The sequence below is a fragment of the Anoplophora glabripennis genome, unplaced genomic scaffold (genome assembly GCF_000390285.2).
Source record: "Anoplophora glabripennis isolate ALB-LARVAE unplaced genomic scaffold, Agla_2.0 scaffold169, whole genome shotgun sequence".
Taxonomy (NCBI): Eukaryota; Metazoa; Arthropoda; class Insecta; order Coleoptera; family Cerambycidae; genus Anoplophora; species Anoplophora glabripennis.
This window is the reverse complement of record NW_019416320.1, coordinates 498,161-518,983: the sequence shown is the minus strand read 5'-3', so window position 1 is coordinate 518,983 and position 20,823 is coordinate 498,161.

Sequence of the window (20,823 nt, the reverse complement as noted above, 5' to 3'; positions counted from 1 at the left end):
CATACTCTTCGGTTGTAAATGAATGCATTTTGTATTTATCACTTTAACGTTAAGTGTCAAATGAACAAGTAACCAACATTTTTATTTATCAGGTTACTTTGATTGAAATATGAAATGATATTTTTTTAAATGCTTGTTAACTTCTAAACAAACACGAATCGGACCCATGCCGCTATAAGAAAAAATATTTGAAATTAACCCAGCTACCATCTGTCAAAGTTTGTTATAGAGCTTATAAAACACCCTGTATAATAATACTAAATTGTTTAAAATACCCATTTTATAGTCACAAGCGCCTGACAGTACTTCAGGTTTGCAATTTATAGATTCTATAGCAGCGTTGGTTTTAAAGACAGAGACGTCTTGTACATCTCAACTTGACTTTGCACTGTCCTATCGTACTGCTGCCCCCATGAGCCGCCTCAGTCCGCACGGGACGAGGCCGCACGCCATGATTAATTGCTACGCAATCATCGGCCCCTTCTAGCGAGCAGTTATTGCCCGTAAAGTTTAAATGATGCGAGGTACGCAACGGTCCGCTGGAGGGGGGGAGGCGTAGGCACACCGGAGATTAAGTTGTTGCCAAATGCAGTAAATACCAAGGGACAAAACGCGGCACGCGGCTAACACGGGTCCGTAAGGTGGCGATTTTTAATTTCAGATAAAATAAATTGGTACCCCTGTTAGGGGCAGGTCTAATCTCAATCCGTGTATTATAATCGCTTACAAGCCGCTTCTTCCGCTAGATAGAACCAAGACCGTAAAAATAAATCGTCGATTTTGGAGAATCTCGAAAGTGGCGCCACGTTGGGCGCCAAACTCTCCTTGCCGGAATAGCGTTGTTAACATTACTGATAGGTCTAGTTGCTGAACGAAGTATTTTATGATCCAAGGCAGTGTGCAGTGCATTTTTTTTTCTTCAATATGTTAGATAAATCCATGACACAGAGAAAAAAAAGTAAAAATTGATGCTACTTCATTCGAAATTTACAATTTTCTTTTTTTTTCCACCCCCTAGTTTTCTATCCGCTCCTTCATCCAGTGTCAAGAATATATAGCTTATTTTTTGCCGCCGCCGTCTGTAAATGAAGTTAAACTAAGGGGTACTTAACCATGAAGACCCATTAAGTCCAAGGGAGAAACTCGGTCTCCCAATGAGTTGTTTCCCGTCTAGAGAAGTGCCTAATTGCGAGCGGTGTGTACACAAAATTAAATTGTGTCTGTCTGTGTTTTACAAACTCGACTTTTCAAGGAGGGACTGCTGTTATGTGTAATTGACTTTGTTTTCTTGCAGTCACGTGCATGTTCGTCGCGTCGCAGGCGGCCGCGACGAATACAAACCCGGATATGAACATTTTTATGTGCATCCGCGCCGCGCTCGCTGTTTTAATATTGTCCTCTTCCCTTCTATGACCATTAACAGCTCGTTCTGGGATGCATATTTCGTGTTATTATTCCGTGCTCGTGTGCAGCCGTTATTTTTGCAGGCAAAGTGATGCGTCTTATGTAAATTGTCTCTAGACGACGAAAACTGAACGATTATGTCCAAATATCAGCAGAATTCTTCATTGAATAAAGTTATTGTTGTTTCTTAAAAACTGGTATTAATGGGACTTGAAACGTGATTTATGAGTTTATGACTTATATGTGTTAAGTCACTAGTTACTTACAGTTAATATCTACAAATGAAGAAATTTATCTTACAACTGAAAAACTTATATTAATTGGACTTGAAATGTTATTTATCAGTGATAGATTATGACTTATATGTGTTAAGTCACTAGTCATTATCAGTTAATAGCTGCAAATAAAGAATTTTAACTTACAACTGAAAAACTAATATTAATGGGACTTGGAACGTGATTTGTGAGGGATAGATTATGACTTTATGTGCTAAGTCACTAGTTATTTACAGTTAACAACTACAAATAAATACATCTACTGAAAAACTAATATTAAAGAGACTTGAAACGTGATTTGTGAGAGATAGATTATGACTTTATGTGCTAAGTCACTAGTTATTTACAGTTAAAAACTACAAATAAACAAATCTACCTTACAACTGAAAAACTGATATTAATGGGACTTGAAACGTGATATATGAATGATAGATTATGACTTATATGTGCTAAGTCACTACTTATTTACAGTTAATATCTGCAAATAAATAAATCTATATTACAACTGAAGAACTGATATTAATTGGACTTGAAATGTTATTCATGAGTGACAGATACACTTATATGTGTTAAGTCACTAGTCATTATCAGTTAATAGCTACAAATAAAGAAATCTACCTTGCTACTGAAAAACTGATATTAATGAAACTTGAAACGTGATTTGTGAGTGATAGATTATGACTTATAGCGATAAGTCACTACTTATTTACAGTTAATATCTACAAATAAAGAAATCTAAAAACTAATATTAATGGGACTTGCTACGTGATTTGTGAGTGATAGATTATGACATGTGTTAAGTTACTAGCCATTTACAGTTAACAGAACTACAAATAAATAAATTTACCTTATAACTGAAAAACTAATATTAATGGGACTTGAGACGTGATTTATGAGTGATAAATTATGACATATGTGTTAAATCATTAGTCATTATCAGGTAATATCTACAAATAAATAAATCTACCTTACAACTGAAAAACTGATATTAATAGAACTTGGAACGTGATTTGTGAGCGATAGACTATGACTTATAGTGATAAGTCACTACTTATTTACAGTTAATATCTACAAATAAAGAAATCTACCTTGTAACTGAAGAAATTATATTAAGGGGACTTGAAACGTTATTTATGAGTGATAGATTATAACTTACACGTGTTAAGTCACTAGTTATTAACAGTTAACAAATAAACAACTGAAAATGGGGACTTGAAGCATTATTTATAAGTGATAGATTATGACTTATATATGTTACAGGTAAAGAAATTTACAATCTGTAGTATAACAACCCCGGGTTCGATCGAAAAAAATATATAAACGTAGTTGTGGCCAGAAATATGTGATCGTCATAAGGAATACCTACGTTGTATACATCTATTTTTTATTGATCGGAAGGCGCTGGCTACTAACTTTAAAGAGGGGAAGTATGGTTTAATTTTATAAAACAAAAGCAGCATATGCGTATGACATAAAGTGAGCACAAGAAATGCTTTATTACTTCTTTTTCTAACAACGTAATCATGACAAAACCAGTTAAAAGTGAAACAAAGGAGTTGTTATTGCAACATCTGGGCAGTCACGACAATATATACATATTTTAACATGTAATAAATAATGAGCAATCTTTAATAATAATTGTAGCAATTTTACGTTAGAAAAATATACGCCCCTAGCATAAGACAATGAAGGCTAAACATTCACAGAATTATTATCATGAAACATATATAACCATCAGAATCATAAGATTACATAGAACAATTAACAACAAAGTACTTAGAGAATAATTACCTGCTAACTAATACCGGTTAAACACTTTTAATTTTTCACAACTTTTCACTCTCCACACTGTTCTCACTACAACTATTTAGGCTTTCTTCCAGAATTCCCCACCTAAGCGCTAGTTTTTGTGCTTCCTTCTACCAACTGTCAATTTTACGTTTTCATTATTATACAATACTCATGTAAAAGGTGACGTCGAAGTTGATACGATAAGTATGGTTTTGCACACCTTACATATGGTTTTTGATTGCTAATCCCCTACTGAGAGCTGATCCTAAGGAAGGTACTAGTAGTTTTTGAATATTAAAACATTACTAGTGATACATAATTAAAGACTCATGATTGTTGAATAACTTCCGCTCTAAAAGTGCTAAGTCACTCATTTTACTTAATCCACAGTTACTTCTGAGTTGTAAATGATTAAAGAATGGAGACTGGTAAATACACAAAGATCTAAGTCAGTTTAAATTTTAAACTTTATTAAGTTAATTTCTAAGTTTTTAATTTACGAGAGTGTCAAAGTTAAGGTACTAAAAAGTTGTAAGTAATGTAACTATGTGGCTGATCAGGTAATGTTTAAAAGGAAATATGAAACATCCACAATAGAAAAATCGATTTTGTGAATGTTAAACCATTAGTAAGAGCTTGTCGTAGCTGGTGACCTGAGATTGCTGTGTTTTTATTGATCTGTAATTTTTAAATCACTAGTAACTTATAATTGCTTAATCACTTAAGTCATTAACGGCTTTAAGTGTCAAGTCACTAATGATTTACAACTATTAAGATTCTTGCAAGCGCTAAATCACAAGTGACTTAAGCTGAAGTCTCCGGGTTCTAAGTTTAGTCATTAAATATCTTATAAATGCTAAGTCACTAACAATTCACAAATGTTAAGATGCTAACAAATGTTAAGTTAAAAATGACTTACCGATTTTAAGTGACCGAGTGTTAAAGATACTTATTGTTGAATCAGCTAAATCATATAAGTATTAATGACTTATAAGTACTTGCAAGTGCTAAATCACAAATGGTTTACAAGTGTTAAGTCCCTGAGTGAAAAGTATGTGTCCTATTGATCTGTAAAGTGTAAAAACTCAAAAGGCGCATTGTTAAATCAATCAGATCATTAATGACGTTTAAGTATTAAGTCACTAACGATTCATAAATGTTGAGATTCACAAATGATCTACTAAATGCGTTAAGTCTCCCAGTGCTAAATAATCAGTGGATCGGCGAAATCCGTGCAGTCACTTACTCAACAATTAATCAACTATCTGCTCGACAATTATGGGGGAGCTGGGGCCGGTTTGCTTTTCGGGAGCGTCCTTTTTATTTGCGTTATTTATTGGGGCCAATATCTGCCACACTTAGGCAGCACCGTCCTGGCGGGGAGCGCCGTCCCTTAAGTCCCTGATTTACGGACGAATTCCGAATACAAATAAAACTACGAGGAAGCGGGCGAAGGGAAAATTAGGGGCGCGCATAAATAGACAGAAAAGAAGAAATTAAATATCGAACTCGGAGGGAATACAAATGAAAATATAGTGAGCGAGGAAGGAAGGCCGAAAGAGGAGGACGGAGAATTATCCCGGCTTATAATTGACAGATGAGGAGGGCCGCTGTTTACGCCTGTCGATGTTTTTTTAATGGCTTCGCCGAGACGCTTATTTTTTTAATATGAAAGCGCGTATTGGCCGCTAGAGAACGCAACCAATTAGGCGCCTGGTTCGTTTCTTTCAAAGAATACCTTATAAGTTACGTCGTCATGGCCAACTTTATGAAATTTTAATTTTGTGGTAATAGAAAACATTTCGACAACTTTATTTATACGGTTTGTTTCCTGAGTAGTCTTAAATATTTCAGGAACTAATTCCTCCAATTAATTTGTATATTTGTGACGGATTAACAAATCTAGAAACGTACTGATAACACAACCACACAAAAATCGACTTTCGAGCCCAGATGTCACACCATGTTTATCAAACGTTTTTTGGGTCGCTGAATCCGAATCCGAGATCCATTTAACCCCATCACATCAGGATTTTTCATAACCTAAAAAAAAAACGATATTCTGAACAATTAAACCATATAACCCATAACCCTATAACCCCGTAACCCCGTAACTTCATAACCCCATAAAACCATAACTAATAAATCATAGGCAATCTTTATTATGGCTAAACGTTAACGTGGTTGAGGATATATTAAAAACCTATGCACTCAAACCCCAAAACCCTCATGACCATAACACAGCCACACAAAAAAAGAAAAGTTGTCTGTACTTTTCATGCGACATATGTTATATACAGGGTGAGTCAAAATTCACTCCCCAGAGGGGAGTAATAAAACAAAAAATAAAAAGTAAAACAAAAATGTAGAATACTAAAATCTCGAAAACGAAGCCGTTTTCGGAAAATTTTGTAAAGAAAAATTGAAATTTATATTTTTTTTGTTTAATATTAACACCATTAAAATCCATACAAAATAAGAAATAGCAAAAACGAAGATCCTTCTGGCTTTGGCTAACCTTCAAAAACATTTCCATTTTCGTTAATATACTTCTGCAATCTGTGGTAGAAACTCTTGGCAACAGAACAGAAATTAGCTTCATTTATTTCCGCTACTGCTTCATGAATCCTGCCAATAACATCATCCCCGCCAACAGACACAGTAACATAAACCTTTTCTTTTCTGTATTCCCATAACCGAAAGTCTATCGGAGTCAAGTCAGGAGACCGGGGTGGCCATGGTGTTGGTCCACCTCGTCCAATCCATTTATTAGGAAAGCGGCGGTTCAAAATATGTCGTACTTGTAATGTGGCATGTGCGGGCGCACCATCATGCTGAAACCACATATACAGAGTGACCCATTTGAAAGCGGGCCACCCACATAACATTTTTATTTATGGAGCGATTTTGACGAAATTTTTTTTGAAATGTAGAGGGGGGAAAAGTGTATTTTGGGGCTAAGCGCCGTCCAGTTCTTTTTTAAACTAAGGCCTACTAGATCACATTCAGAGGCTGAAAAATCCAGAATCCATATTAGCGATTTTTTTAGAAAAAATCTGCGTACGCCACTGGATTTGGCGTCCCCTGAAATGGATCTGTACCAAATTTCATGAAAAAATATTCAACATTAACGATTCTGCGGCTAAATTGCTGTCAAATTGTTTATTATGCATAAAGAAACTTTTTATCTAGTAACCCATGCGATAATAAATCAATCACAACAAATATTTAATAACACGTTTAATAGACATCATTATACCAAAATACAATGAAACAGACAGAAAAATGAACGAGAAATTAACATAAAATTTACAAAAAATACAATAAAATAAAATTAACACACATGAATTAAATTAAATTCTGGAATTTTCAACTAAATCTCCATTTAATTGAATGAATATTTTTGTAAATGTTGCCTCTCCTAGATTTTTTTTATGGGGGTTCATTAAAGAAAAAGTTTACTACACTCGTCCAATGAATGCAGAAGAACTGCGCGAAAGAAGAAGATAGGCATGCGCTGAAATTACAACACATCAATTGTCTAATGTTATGGCACACATTCAAAAACAATACAATAAATGCATTCAATTAAATGAAGATTTAGTTGAAAATTCCAGAATTTAATTTAATTCATGTGTGTTAATTTTATTTTATTGTATTTTTTGTAAATTTTATGTTAATTTCTCGTTCATTTTTCTGTCTGTTTCATTGTATTTTGGTATAATGATGTCTATTAAACGTGTTATTAAATATTTGTTGTGATTGATTTATTATCGCATGGGTTACTAGATAAAAAGTTTCTTTATGCATAATAAACAATTTGACAGCAATTTAGCCGCAGAATCGTTAATGTTGAATATTTTTTCATGAAATTTGGTACAGATCCATTTCAGGGGACGCCAAATCCAGTGGCGTACGCAGATTTTTTCTAAAAAAATCGCTAATATGGATTCTGGATTTTTCAGCCTCTGAATGTGATCTAGTAGGCCTTAGTTTAAAAAAGAACTGGACGGGGCTTGGCCCCAAAATACACTTTTCCCCCCTCTACATTTCAAAAAAAATTTCGTCAAAATCGCTCCATAAATAAAAATGTTATGTGGGTGGCCCGCTTTCAAATGGGTCACTCTGTAGGTAGTTGCACGTTGTTGTAGAGGAATATTTTCTAACAAACCTGGCAAAATGTTCTCGCAAAAATTACTGTAATTTTCATCATTCAGTTTTTGTACGGCCAACTTGATTAGTCAGTCGAAAATTGCGTATTTATTGAACTAAAATTTATTCGAAAACGGCTCCGCTTTCGAGATTTTAGTATTCTACATTTTTGTTTTATTTTTTATTTTAGAATATATATCCGGCCGCTGGGGAGTGAATTTTGACTTACCCTGTATAGTATTTTTGCCTCCTGATCACGAATCCGGTGTCAGAAGTGAGCTACCACATCACAGGAATTTCCTAACCTCAAAAAACAGATAAAAAATAGTAAAAATTTATGAAAAAGTGCTAGGAAAAATACAAAAATTTTTTTTCTACATTCAAATATTTATTTATATAGTTAAGACTCCGCCGAACGTGAATTAGCGGTCAGAATTGATGGTTCTTTTTCTAATCTCAAAAAAACGGGTCAATAAAGGTCAGATATCACGAATTTTTAAAAAATAACAAATTCACGCCAAATTTGGCATCCGGAGGATTTCGGGGTCGCTGATTACGGATCCGAAGTCAATTTTGCAAAATCCAAGATGGCGGATCCAAGATGGACGACCAAATTTTCAAAAAATAACAGATTCGCATCAAATTTGATACAAGGGGGTTTTCGAGGTCGCTGATCACGAATTCGAGGTCAATTTTGCAAAATTCAAGAAGGCGGTCGACCAAATTTTCAAAAAATAACATTCGCGCCAAATTTGGTATACCGGGGTTTTCGAGGTCACTGATCACGAATCCGAGATCAGATTTGCAAAATTAAATCCGTGAATAGATCTTTTACAAAAAAAAGTACAAATATAGCCGAAAAAAGTAGGTTAACATATGATTGGGTACTCAGGTTATAAAGTAAAATATTACAAAATGAATTTCGCAATTCTGACCTCGAATACGTAATCAGCGACCCCGGAAACCCCCGTATACCAAATTTGCTGCTATTCTGTTATTATTTGAAAATTTAGTCGGCCATTTTGGATCCGCCATCTTGAATTTTGCAAAATTGACCTCGGATCCGCAGTCAGCGACCCCGAAAACCCGCGTATATCAAATTTGCTGCGATTCTGTTATTTTTTGAAAATTTGTTCGGGCATCTTGGATCCGCCATCATGAATTTTGCAAAATTGACCTCGGATCCGTGATCATCGACCCAGAAAACTCCCGGATACCAAATTTGGGGCGAATCTGTTATTGTTTGAAAATTCCTGATATCTGATCTTAATTGACCCGTTTTTTTTGAGGTTAGGAAAAGAACCATTAATTCTGACCGCGGATTCACGTTGGGCGGGGTCTTAACTATATAAATGAATATTTGAATATAGAAAAAAAATTTGTATTTTTCCTAGCACTTTTTCATGAATTTTTACTATTTTTTACCTGTTTTTTGAGGTTAGGAAATTCCTGTGATGCGATAGCTCAATTCTTACTCCGGATTCGTGATCAAGCGGTAAAAGTACTACTGATAACAAAAGTACAGACAACTTTTCTTTTTTTGTGTGACTGTGTAATCATATACATGAATTTACATAAAAAAAACCGCAGCCAAAAATAAAAATCGACGTGTCCGAGCGTCTTTCCAAAAAACAAACCCCTGAATTTTAAGTGAATTTGTTCCAATGACTTACGACGCAAACAACTTTTTGTGACCCTGCGTAACTTGAAGCCCCCTGAAATATTTCAGGCTATTGACGAAACATCCTGTGTAACCGCAGACGTACTAAATTTTGCGGTTATAAAGCCAGACTAAAACGCCGCGCGGACTTCGGGTGGCCAGTAACTAATAGGGTGTTGAGAATTAATATTAGAAATTCCCGGGGTGCTGCAGCATACCTGCACGATGCGCCCGCGACACCATTATCTGTAACTATACGCCAGATATATCCCAGAAAGTTAGTGGCGCAGTTTACAGTTTGTCGGTTCGGTGCCCCTGCTAAATTGAGCGTGGCCAGCGACGCTAAACATCGATATTATAAACCTATAAAACGTTTCACTTTATGCGGCGTGGGCTTTTCTCAATTTCGTCTAATGGCGGCTGAAAGCGACAATGTGCCACGGTACCCTTCAAAAGATATCGCTTTTCGTTATAAGAAATATATTAAATATGTACCTATATTCTTTTTCAATCGAAATTTGCATAAGAGAGATTTACGAATGTTATCCCTAGATCACTTATGGCTTAAAAGTGTTAAGTCACCACTTATAATTAATAAGTCATTAGTAATATAAGTCCTGTATCTGTTCTGACCTATGGTTGTTGACTCTATGAACTTAAGAAGGTGTTAAGTCACTGTAAAACAATATTAAATTATTATTGTTACATGGTGCTATATCACTTTCGCCTTATACGTGTTAAGTCATCACTTATAACTAATAAGTTACTAGTAATATAAAAGTCCTGTATCTGTTCCGATCTACGGTTGTTAAGTCTCTATTAACTTATTGGTGTTAAGTCACTGAAGTCAGAAATTTTAAAATATTAATTATATAGTTATATTCATCTTCTATCGAAATTTGCATAATAGAGACTTATAAGTGCTAGTCTTGGTGCTATATCATTTATGACATAAGTGCTAAGTCACCACTTACAACTAGTAATATAAGTCCTGTATAACTATTCTAATTTATGGTCTCTATTAACTTAGGGTGTGTTAAGTCACTGAAGTCGCAGTAACAAATATTGAATATGTATTTCTATTATGAGTGTTACACGGTGCTAGATCATTAGCGACCTATACGTCGCCACTTATAACTAGTAAGTTGCTAGTCATATAAAAGTCCTATATCTGTTCCGATCTATGGTTGTTAAGGCTATATTAACTTATAGGTGTTAAGTCAATGAAGTCACAAATTTTAAAATATTAATTATATAGTTCTGTTCTATCGAAATTTGCATAATAGAGACTTATGAGTGCTAGCCTTGGTGCTATATCACTTATAACAGAAGTGCTAAGTCACCACTTACAACTACTAAGTCACTAGTAATATAAGTCCTGTATCTGTTATAACCTATGGTTGTTAAGCCTTTATTAACTTAGTCACTGAAGTCGCAGTAAAAAATATTAAATATGTACGTACTTCTATCATGAGTGTTACACGGTGTTAGATCATTTGCGACTTATAGGTGTTAAGTCACCACATACCTATTAAGTTACTAGTAATATAGAAGTCCTATATCTGTTCTGACCTACGGTTCTATTACTTATAGGTGTTAAGTCACTTAAGTCACACATTTTTAAAATATTAATTATACAGTTCTCATTTTCTATCGAAATTTGCATAAAAGAGACTTGTGCCTCGGTGCTATATCACTTATAAGTGCTAAGTCTCCACTTACAACTAATAAGTCACTAGTAATATAAGTCCTGTTTCTGTTCTAGCCTATGGTTCTTAAGCCTCTATTAACTTAGGGGGGGGGGGGTGTTAAGTCACTGGAGTCACAGTACAAAATATTAAATATGTATTTCTATTATGAGTGTTACATGGTGCTAGATCATTTGCGACCTATACGTATTAAGTCACCACTTATAACTAGTAAGATACTAGTAATATAAAAGTCCTATGTCTGTTCCGATCTGTGGTTGTTAAGCCTCTATTAACTTGTAGTCAGTGACGTCACAATTTTTTTTAAATATGTAGTTCTACTCTTTTTCTGTGAAATTTGCTTAATAGAGACTTATGAGTGATAGATTCGGTGTTAAATCACCACTAGTTGAAAGTTTTGTATCAGTTCTGACCTATGGTTGTTAAGTCTTTATTGTATTGGGGCGGATGTTAAGTTACTGAAGTCACACTATATGTATATCTTATATATATATTAAATCTGTTACTGGGTGTAAATAAATATGTACGAAAAAATTCAGGGGGTGATTCTCTGTCGAAAAATAAGGTGGATCTTTCATATAAAAAAATCTCATTTGAACAACCCCGTGCCAAAAAAGCAGTTTTTAATTTTTTCCTGAAATGCCAAAAACGTTACAGAAATGAAAGTATATGTTTTCTGCTATCGTGAAGGCACTCAGTAAACAATTTGTTGATTTTTCCCTACGGTTGTAAGAGGCAGAAGCAGCCACCTCTAAGACATGTTTCATACGTAACTTTTGTGTGTCTAACCACAGGAACTGCCACAGAAACGAAAGCCGTAGATCAAGCCAGAGTATGATGCTGTTGGCTTCCAAAAAATCACGAATATGAAAACTATATCAATGATCACAGAAATCTAGAGACCAAAGGTACGAAACGACAGCGAATGTCTATTTAAAGAATTGACGAGCCCATCAAAACGTGTGATCGAACGTCGACCTTGACTTTCTGACTGAAGACTGTTTCACTTGTCGAATGTTCTGTTTGTTAGAAAATGCAGTGTGATTTTTTAAACTGCTTGTTGTTGGGCTCGTTAGCATGAGATTTAAGGCGTTCGTTAAAAATACCTATTTGTGCAGTTATTGAAAAAAAAAAGTTGAAGTTGAATCAAATCACCCCTTCAAAAGAGGTTAAAATGAAGAACTTGAGGGCGCTGTTCGTAAATGAGGTGGTGTAACTGTTTAGGCCAGTAAGTTGCACTTTTTCGACATTATTAATATCTCGAAATATCTCAAATTAAGTTAAGTAAAACGTTTTTAACTACTTCTGGATCAGGGTCGCTGGAGACTAAAAGCGTGCTAATCGCTTTTTTATAATTGTCGTATTGACGAAAGTTGGATGTCGTTAACTTTGTAGATTATTTTTTTTATTTTATTTCATACTGTACTGTAATGAGTTATTTCCCGGACTCATTTAAGTCCGGGAAATAACTCATTACAGTACTGAGTCCGGAAAATGTTTACTTCCCGGACTGCTTTAAAAAAACACACGTTGAAGAGCTGGTATTCCTTCTCATAACGAGCAGAAGACTTCGTAGGCACCAATTTCCTGGTTGCTTCAGCACATTTTAGCTCGATTTCTTCCATTTTTTACGAAAATTATCACAAAATACGCACGGGATGACAAACTGTCAAATTTGTTATTTTTGTTTTTACATCACTAAGCTAAATCATGCGATAAAACAAGAATCGAAACCACGCTAACACCTACTTACAGGCAGGTTATGTAAAATAAAACATTAAAATTTCATTTTTAATGCAACACAGTATGAAATAAAACGTTGTACGATACACGGCCGTGAAATGTCATTAAAGTACTCGTCTAGAAATTCCTGACTCGGCTTCTTCGTCCGTAAACATCTAGACTTGTACTTTAATATACCATTTCCCGGCCTTGTAACGTAAATAACTATATTATTAAGAAGAAGAAGAAGTATAGAATATTTGCTTGTATTTAATGATGGTTGACGATCCGAGCATAGGTTACAGAATAAGCTCACTTTGTACCTTTTCGCACAGTCCGTTTGTCATACCTGCCCTGTACATTGAAAATAGTACGGGACCCAACATAGAACCTTGTGGGGCACTGCTGGTTACTGGCCTTGATTGTAATCCTAATTTTACTATGAAATTTTGAAATATTGTATTGTGTTCTATCTAGAATTATAATTTTCTATTCAAGCAATCTCTGGTGTAAACTATATTTACCTACGACCACTACTGTAAATACTTAAAAACACACCGTCTGCGATCAATGTAAGATTCCTATTACGTACGGTAAAAAAATCGCACAGTTTTCCTAGCAACGGTCAATACAATACTGTTTGTATTGACCGTTGCTAGGCGGTTGCTAGGAAAACTGTGCGATATTTTTACCAAGCTGTGCGATTTTTAACGTATGATGTAAGAGGAATCTTGCATTGATCGCAGACGGTGTGTTTTTAAGCATTTAAAGTAGTGGTCATAGGTAAAGTATAGTACGTAATACGTGCTGTAATGCAATTACGCACTCATAGAATTACGCACTCGCCGCTACGCGGCGTCGTGCGTAACTTTTCCATTCGTGCGTAAAATGCTTTTTACAACACTTATTACGTAATATACTGTTCCCATTCCCATTCGTGCGTAAAATGCTTTTTACAACACTTATTACGTAATATACTATTACAGCACTGTAGATTTATGTGTTTCCAAAAAGCATAATTATCCAACGAATTCGTATAATTTTGTCATCGCCCTGAAACGGTTCCAAGGGATTCGTTTTGTTTAATTTTGAAAGAAATCATAGAAATAGCTGAAAAAGTTTTTTGTTTCATGCCTGGAAAGTATGAAAAAATTCTATATACCAATCTGGGAACGTAAAATCCCAAAATACCGTCGGGTTTTGCCAGGGCCGGATTCTTTTTATTTGTGAAATCATGAAGAGATAGAGTAGGTTCCGATAGAGAAGTATATTCTGTAACCGGGTTCGAATGTCGGCCTATAAGAACATCCGGCACCTTTGAGGAGAACTTACCCCACGCTTACAAGCCTAACCTCTTTAAATATGCATCAGTGTAAATTGACATTAGGCGAATCCCGTTCAAGACAAATCCCACTTAAATTATTAGCAAATCGGGACCGTCCGCGAAAAATATGAGGCCGTAGTCCGCAATCAGCGGTCGAAATAGAAACTAAGAGCCCTATAACTCCTACTTAAGAGCATTAGGGCAGATCTAACGGACATATTCGGACCGATACTGCCGTCCTGCCTATCTATTTCACTTAAGTCACACACCTAGGCCATTTTCAGACAAAAACTAACTTTCTCGCCACGTATAAATGCGTTCTAAGCCATTACCTTACATTACATTACTAAGACATTACATACACACAGGGCGATGCGTAAATTATCCAAAAAATTATATTTAATGTCATTAGTAGTGTGTCTAATAAAATGTATATTAAGTTTTTTGTGCGTGTCCCTTCAGCCGATTTACATCAGTCTCTCAAGTGTTATATTTATAGTTTCTCGCTTGTATGGTGCATAAATACAGGGTGTCTCATAATTAGCTGCCAACCCTGAACAGGCCGATTCTATGATCAAAACTAAGTGAAAAAGTTCATATGAACATGGGTCCGGAAATGCTTCCTAAGGGCACAGGGACCTATTGAATAGGGAGGAATGGAAATAATTTTTTTGCAATATCTCTCAATCGCGTTGTGATAAATGAATGAAATTTGGTATACACAGCTAAATTTTGATGAGCAATTTGATGGACTAATCCATTTATTTCCACAAGGTCCATTGGGGTGGGTACGGGGGGGCCCTTGGTACTTTGCGTGTGTAACTTTTTCATCTTTGACTTTTTAACAAATTGGACAGCAAATTCCGTTTTCCCGAACTGTTTTACGTTAAAAAGGTACTCTTGTTTCAAATCGTTATCTTTAACGGTTTCTGAGAAAATCGCTCTTGAATTAATCCCACTTTGGTCAATTTCATAGTAATTTAAACAAAATTATCAAGGTATTCTTATGTCAAAGTATTGTCAACCCGATTGCCAATTTAATAGTTCTAAGCGAAAAAAATGGAAGAGTTTACGGGACAAGAGTTAGTTGATATGATATTTATTTATGGCTTTTGCGATGGTAATGCTGCAGCGGCAGAACGCGAGTACGGGAGAAGGTTTCCAAACCGAAGGCTGCCATCAAGGAGGACATTCCCTACGGTATTCCGCAACTTAGCTGCAACCGCCACTTTTCGAAAGGCACCGGGTCAAGGACGTCCCAGGATTAATAGGGAAGCGGAGGTCCTTGACGCTATTGAACAAGATCCTACGACTAGCATACGGAACATTTCAAGGCAAATAAATGTTCCTCGGCCAACGGTACTACATATCTTAAAGATTTCCTTAACAGAATTGATTAGATGTGCTACTAACATTTCAGGTTGGAAGAATATTAAAGCGACAAGGTCTACATGCCTATCACTATCGACGTGTACATGGCTTGATACCAGAAGATTTTGCGCCACGTATGCAATTTTGTCGCTGGATTTTGTCGCTGGACAACGAGCAAGCTTCCAAAATTTTGTGGTGTGACGAAGCTACTTTTACCCGAAATGGAAAATTAAATTTTCATAATTCTCATTATTGGGAAGAAGAGAACCCACATGTTGTTCGGAGAACAAACTTCCAGCAACGGTTTTCCATAAATTTATGGGCGGGAATAATTCACGACACTCTGATTGGACCTATTGAAATTCCACAACGTCTCAATTCAAATCTTTATTTAAACTTACTTCAAGAAAATCTTCCCCAAATTCTCGATGATCTGCCTCTAAATTTACGACGTAACATGTTTTTTCAACACGATGGAGCCCCGGCACATAGTGGTCGCAATGTTCTAAATTTCCTAAACGAAAATTTCGCTGGACGGTGGATAGGGAGGCACGGACCGGTAGCTTGGCCGCCGCGTTCTCCCGACCTAACCCCGCTGGACTTCTTTTTCTGGGGATATCTAAATCAAAAAGTTTACGCCACCGAAGTCGATACCCGTGAGGAATTGCTGCAGCGTATCAATGATGCAGCCAATGAAATTCGTCAAAACCGTTTTAGCATCTTAATAGCTTCGAGAAGTGTTACACGTAGGGCAAGACTTTGTATCAGAGAAGGTGGAGGGTTTTTTGAACAGTTTTTAAAATAGCTTGTTGTCTGTTATCAAAATTAAGTTTCCATCTTATGATCCCTTCGAAAAGTGACGGTTGCAGCTAAATTGCGGAATACAGTGAGGAATGTCCTCCTTGATGTCAGCCTTCTGTTTGGAAACCTTCTGCCGTACTCGCGTTCTGCCGCGCAGCATTACCATCGCAAAAGCCATAAACAAATCATCATATCATAATTGTTCTACATCAATAATGTGTATTACTGATTACGTATTAAATTATTATTATTATTTTTTGTTTAAATTACTATGAAATTGACCAAAGTGGGATTAATTCAAGAGCGATTTTCTCAGAAACCGTTAAAGATAACGATTTGAAACAAGAGTACCTTTTTAACGTAAAACAGTTCGGGAAAACGGAATTTGCTGTCCAATTTGTTAAAAAGTCAAAGATGAAAAAGTTACACACGCAAAGTACCAAGGGCCCCCCCGTACCCACCCCAATGGACCTTGTGGAAATAAATGGATTAGTCCATCAAATTGCTCATCAAAATTTAGCTGTGTATACCAAATTTCATTCATTTATCACAACGCGATTGAGAGATATTGCAAAAAAATGATTTCCATTCCTCCCTCTTCAATGGGTCCCTGTGCCCTTAGGAAGCATTTCCGGACCCATGTTCATATGAACTTTTTTACTTAGTTTTGATCATAGAATTGGCCTGTTCAGGGTTGGCAGCTAATTATGAGACACCCTGTATATTTAAAACAATTTCCGAAGTACTCCTATTTGCATTATGTATATAAATTATCACATTTGATTTTGACCATCGTTTAGGATCGTCATTATCAGATATTTAGTCAGTAATTAATCGTAAATAACAGAAATCGATGTGCGAATTGCTGAAAGCTTAATTTAATAATTTAGACAACTATTACAAAATTAATTATACCGTAAAATAGTATTCTATATAATTGCTGTATGTAATATATAACAATGTAATAAATAAGATTGCATTACTAAATTAAACGGTAATTTCGTTTAAACAGAAACCAGAAACCATTGTCTAATTAACTATTTTTTTTCCACAACTGAATCTACAATAAATACTTACTGAACTTTTAATAAGCAAATCCCGAGTGATATATTTGTCGTCACTGAAATATTTGTCAATGTAATTTAGAAATAAAGATGTAATAGTCCTTAGCTATATCACAGTGATATCTGATGTGGAAAACGAAATGCTTTCTCAGCTATTTCCTTAACGGCAAATAAAATATTTGATGCCCCATCCGAAAATTTTCATTAACTTTATAAAAGTTTCCATCGATTCTAGCAGCACCAATGCATATATCGGTTTACAGCGAAACTTTTCGAATGAATGCGAACCCACTAGCTTATCAGAGATGTTTTATAACTCTTTTTAAGTATTACCTCATCAGTTTTATATGGGGTTCTTTATGGCTATGCTTGGAAGTCCTTCGTCATTATGATATATTATACATAATGATGGCTCATTTCTAATAGAACAACACTTGGGAAAGTTTTCATGCAGGAAGATGCAGTTCGTCAGTACAACAATTTGTCAAGTAAATAATCGCCTTTTTAACTAATGATATTCGGGAAACAAGTACTCTGCGAGTTACAGTCCTATTCAACATTGAACTACACTTCCAATATTTAGCAAATAACTAAGATTATTCGCCACAGAAATCACCAAACTTATTAATTTTCATCACGATCATCAACATACTTCGTTTTTGGGTGAGATATATCCTACAAAGTATCATATTTTAATTGTTAATGTTGCTAGCATAAAACATGGATTTGGCAAAGAACTAATCTGTAGGAATTATAAACCTGCTAATCTGCAGGTATTATAAAAGCATAAATATTGTCTTATAAGACAAAATAACTTTTTATCTAATGACATTGTGGGAAATAACTACTCTGCGGACTACAGCCCCGTACTGCATTGAATTACACTCTCAATATTTAGTAGTAATTGCTCTGTGAGCAGGCATATGGCAATTAAGATACAAATAATAAACGACTTAATACACTGTTAATATTTAATGACTTAGCTTCTGACTCTCACAAATCACTAGCGATTTACCACGCATAAGCCACTAGAAAGTCCGCGTTTCTAAGTAATACTTTATGTATTTTAACACCAATCATTCTTTAATGGTTTAGGACTTTAATGTATGTAAGTTAGTTGTCCTCATACTTTCCCAAATTATTAATGATTTAGTTCCTAAATCACTACTTATTTGGTTATGATAAATTCACAGTGATTTATCAACCATAATTGTTTTAAATCTTATAGATCACTATAGTCTGTTTGGAAATGAAAGAGAGTAATAAAACCCCGAGATAAGAACCGGCCATGGGCGTGGTAATATTTCGTTTCAGGTAATTATCGGGTAACACTAATGCTAACAAAAATGACAGGGATTGGAAAATCGATAATACATAATATAAAAATATTGAATATAAGCACCAGTACTACATTTATTTATGATTTGCATACATAATAAGCTTTTATTACTCTCTTTGATTTCTAAAGAGACTATAGGAACTTAGCACTCGAAATGAATAGAAACTGCGCACCTAAAATTCTTGTTGATTTAGCGCTTAACATTTTACTTGCAAGAATCTCAATATTCGTCACAAGTCAATAGAGGTTTAACATAGATCACAATAGGGATGCATGATTCTTATATTACATGTGACTTATTATTTATAAGTGGCGACTTAACACAATGCGACTCTAGCATTGTTCAACACTCATAAATCTCTATGCTGCAAATATCGATGGAAAATTATATAACTACATATTTAATGATTTTTTTAAGTGACACTTCAGTGACTTTACAATCTTATGACAGAACTATACAAGACTTCTTTATATTCTCCTGATTTTGTTATAAGTGGTGACTTAACACTTATAACACGTGATCTAGCAACGAGTCTAACTCTCATTTTCATCTCTAAATTTCAGTGGAAATGTCTCATTAAAAACTGTACATGTTCTGCTTATAATGCCATTGCAACGTCCGTGAATGAATAATAAATTTTAAAAACCAGCATTTGGATATGTATTGTTTTCCATTTCTTATAAACACTAAATTAAACTGTCACTGCAAGAGACTAACAACAAATTGACAGTTTAGTTGTTTGCTTTGAAATTTTGCTAAAAATTCCACAGCTATCCTATCCTGGCTGTCTCTAAATTACATGATTTTAGGTGATTACACAAAAAATAGTAGATAACTTAAAAACTAGAAGAGATAGGTATACCGTTCGAAAGAGAATAAAATTGTGTAGCAGAACATAGAAAAACATGCAGGGTGTTCCATATAAAAAACCGACTAATGAAGATTTGATGTTAACTAAGCATTAAATTTATAGCACCCTGTATGCAATTAAGCCACTTTGCAAGTATGGATGGGAAGCTTAGGGGTGTAGCTATCCCCCTTATAAATATTGTTGTTTTATCTTTCTTACTATAAAATACACGTGGTTTGAAGCTAGTCACTGTTTCTCTCCATTTTTTTGAAAAAATTAAATATCTCGAAAACGGTTAATTTTAGGAATAGGGAAACTTCATAAAAGTCCACCTAAAATAACACGTAGAATCCAAAATTGCAATAATATATAGGGCGTTCCATTTAAAATAAGCATGGCGACTTCCGGTATAACCGGAAGTGTACGTGGACGCCATTATTTTAGTTGAGAAGGGCATGCTCGAAAACCCGGTATCCCAATTTTTCAAAATTCAAATCAAAGTAATCTCTGAAATATTTCTAATGGGCCATCACCATGAGACACCCTGTATAGGTACGAATTATTATTTTTTAACTTTAGCAGAAAATTTTTTTAAAGACGCCTATGAAACTCATTCAATTTTGTTGCTAGGCATTTTTATACATATTCAACTGACTTCGGAAAGACTATACTTCAATAACATTAAAACAAAGGTCACCCTTTCGCAGCCATCATCCCGACTGCAACCCCGACAGCGCTTCCTGGTGGTGCTGCAATAATAAACAGCGCGTTGGCGCAACCACCGCGTAGTGCAGGTCAAAGCGCCGCGACGCAGCCACCCGACGAGTACGTACGAGAGTCGGAGCGTGATGTAATATTAAATTAGATATTCTTGGGTAGCACTCCCGGGCGAGGCGCAATCTGCCGAGCAATTCTCGCAGGCCGGCCGGCCGGTTGATATACTATTTAATAATGCAGGAGTGCCACAGCCAGCACCGCGACGACGGCGACGGCGGCAGCGAGTACGACGGCGGCGGCGACGATATTAAGTGTTGCCGGGGCCCGTATTAAGCCGCTATGTTAGGGTAAAGTATTGCCGTTGCATAATAAGCGCCTTCTTAGTTTGGGCGTTACATGATTCGCCGGTCATGCCAGGCGGTCTGCGGTACAGGCCGGGAACCAAGCCCGTTGGGGTGCTTTCGTGTTTCAATGCAACTTTTTGCATTGTAAATAGTTTTTTTTAATAAAGACCTAAGGTACTCACTTTGTCAAGCCTCACGATCTGAAAATATGGCCGAGGGACATATTTGTAACGTCATTTGATATACAGGGTATCTCATTAATATTGCGAAAAAATTCAGAGGGATTTTCCTTGATCAAA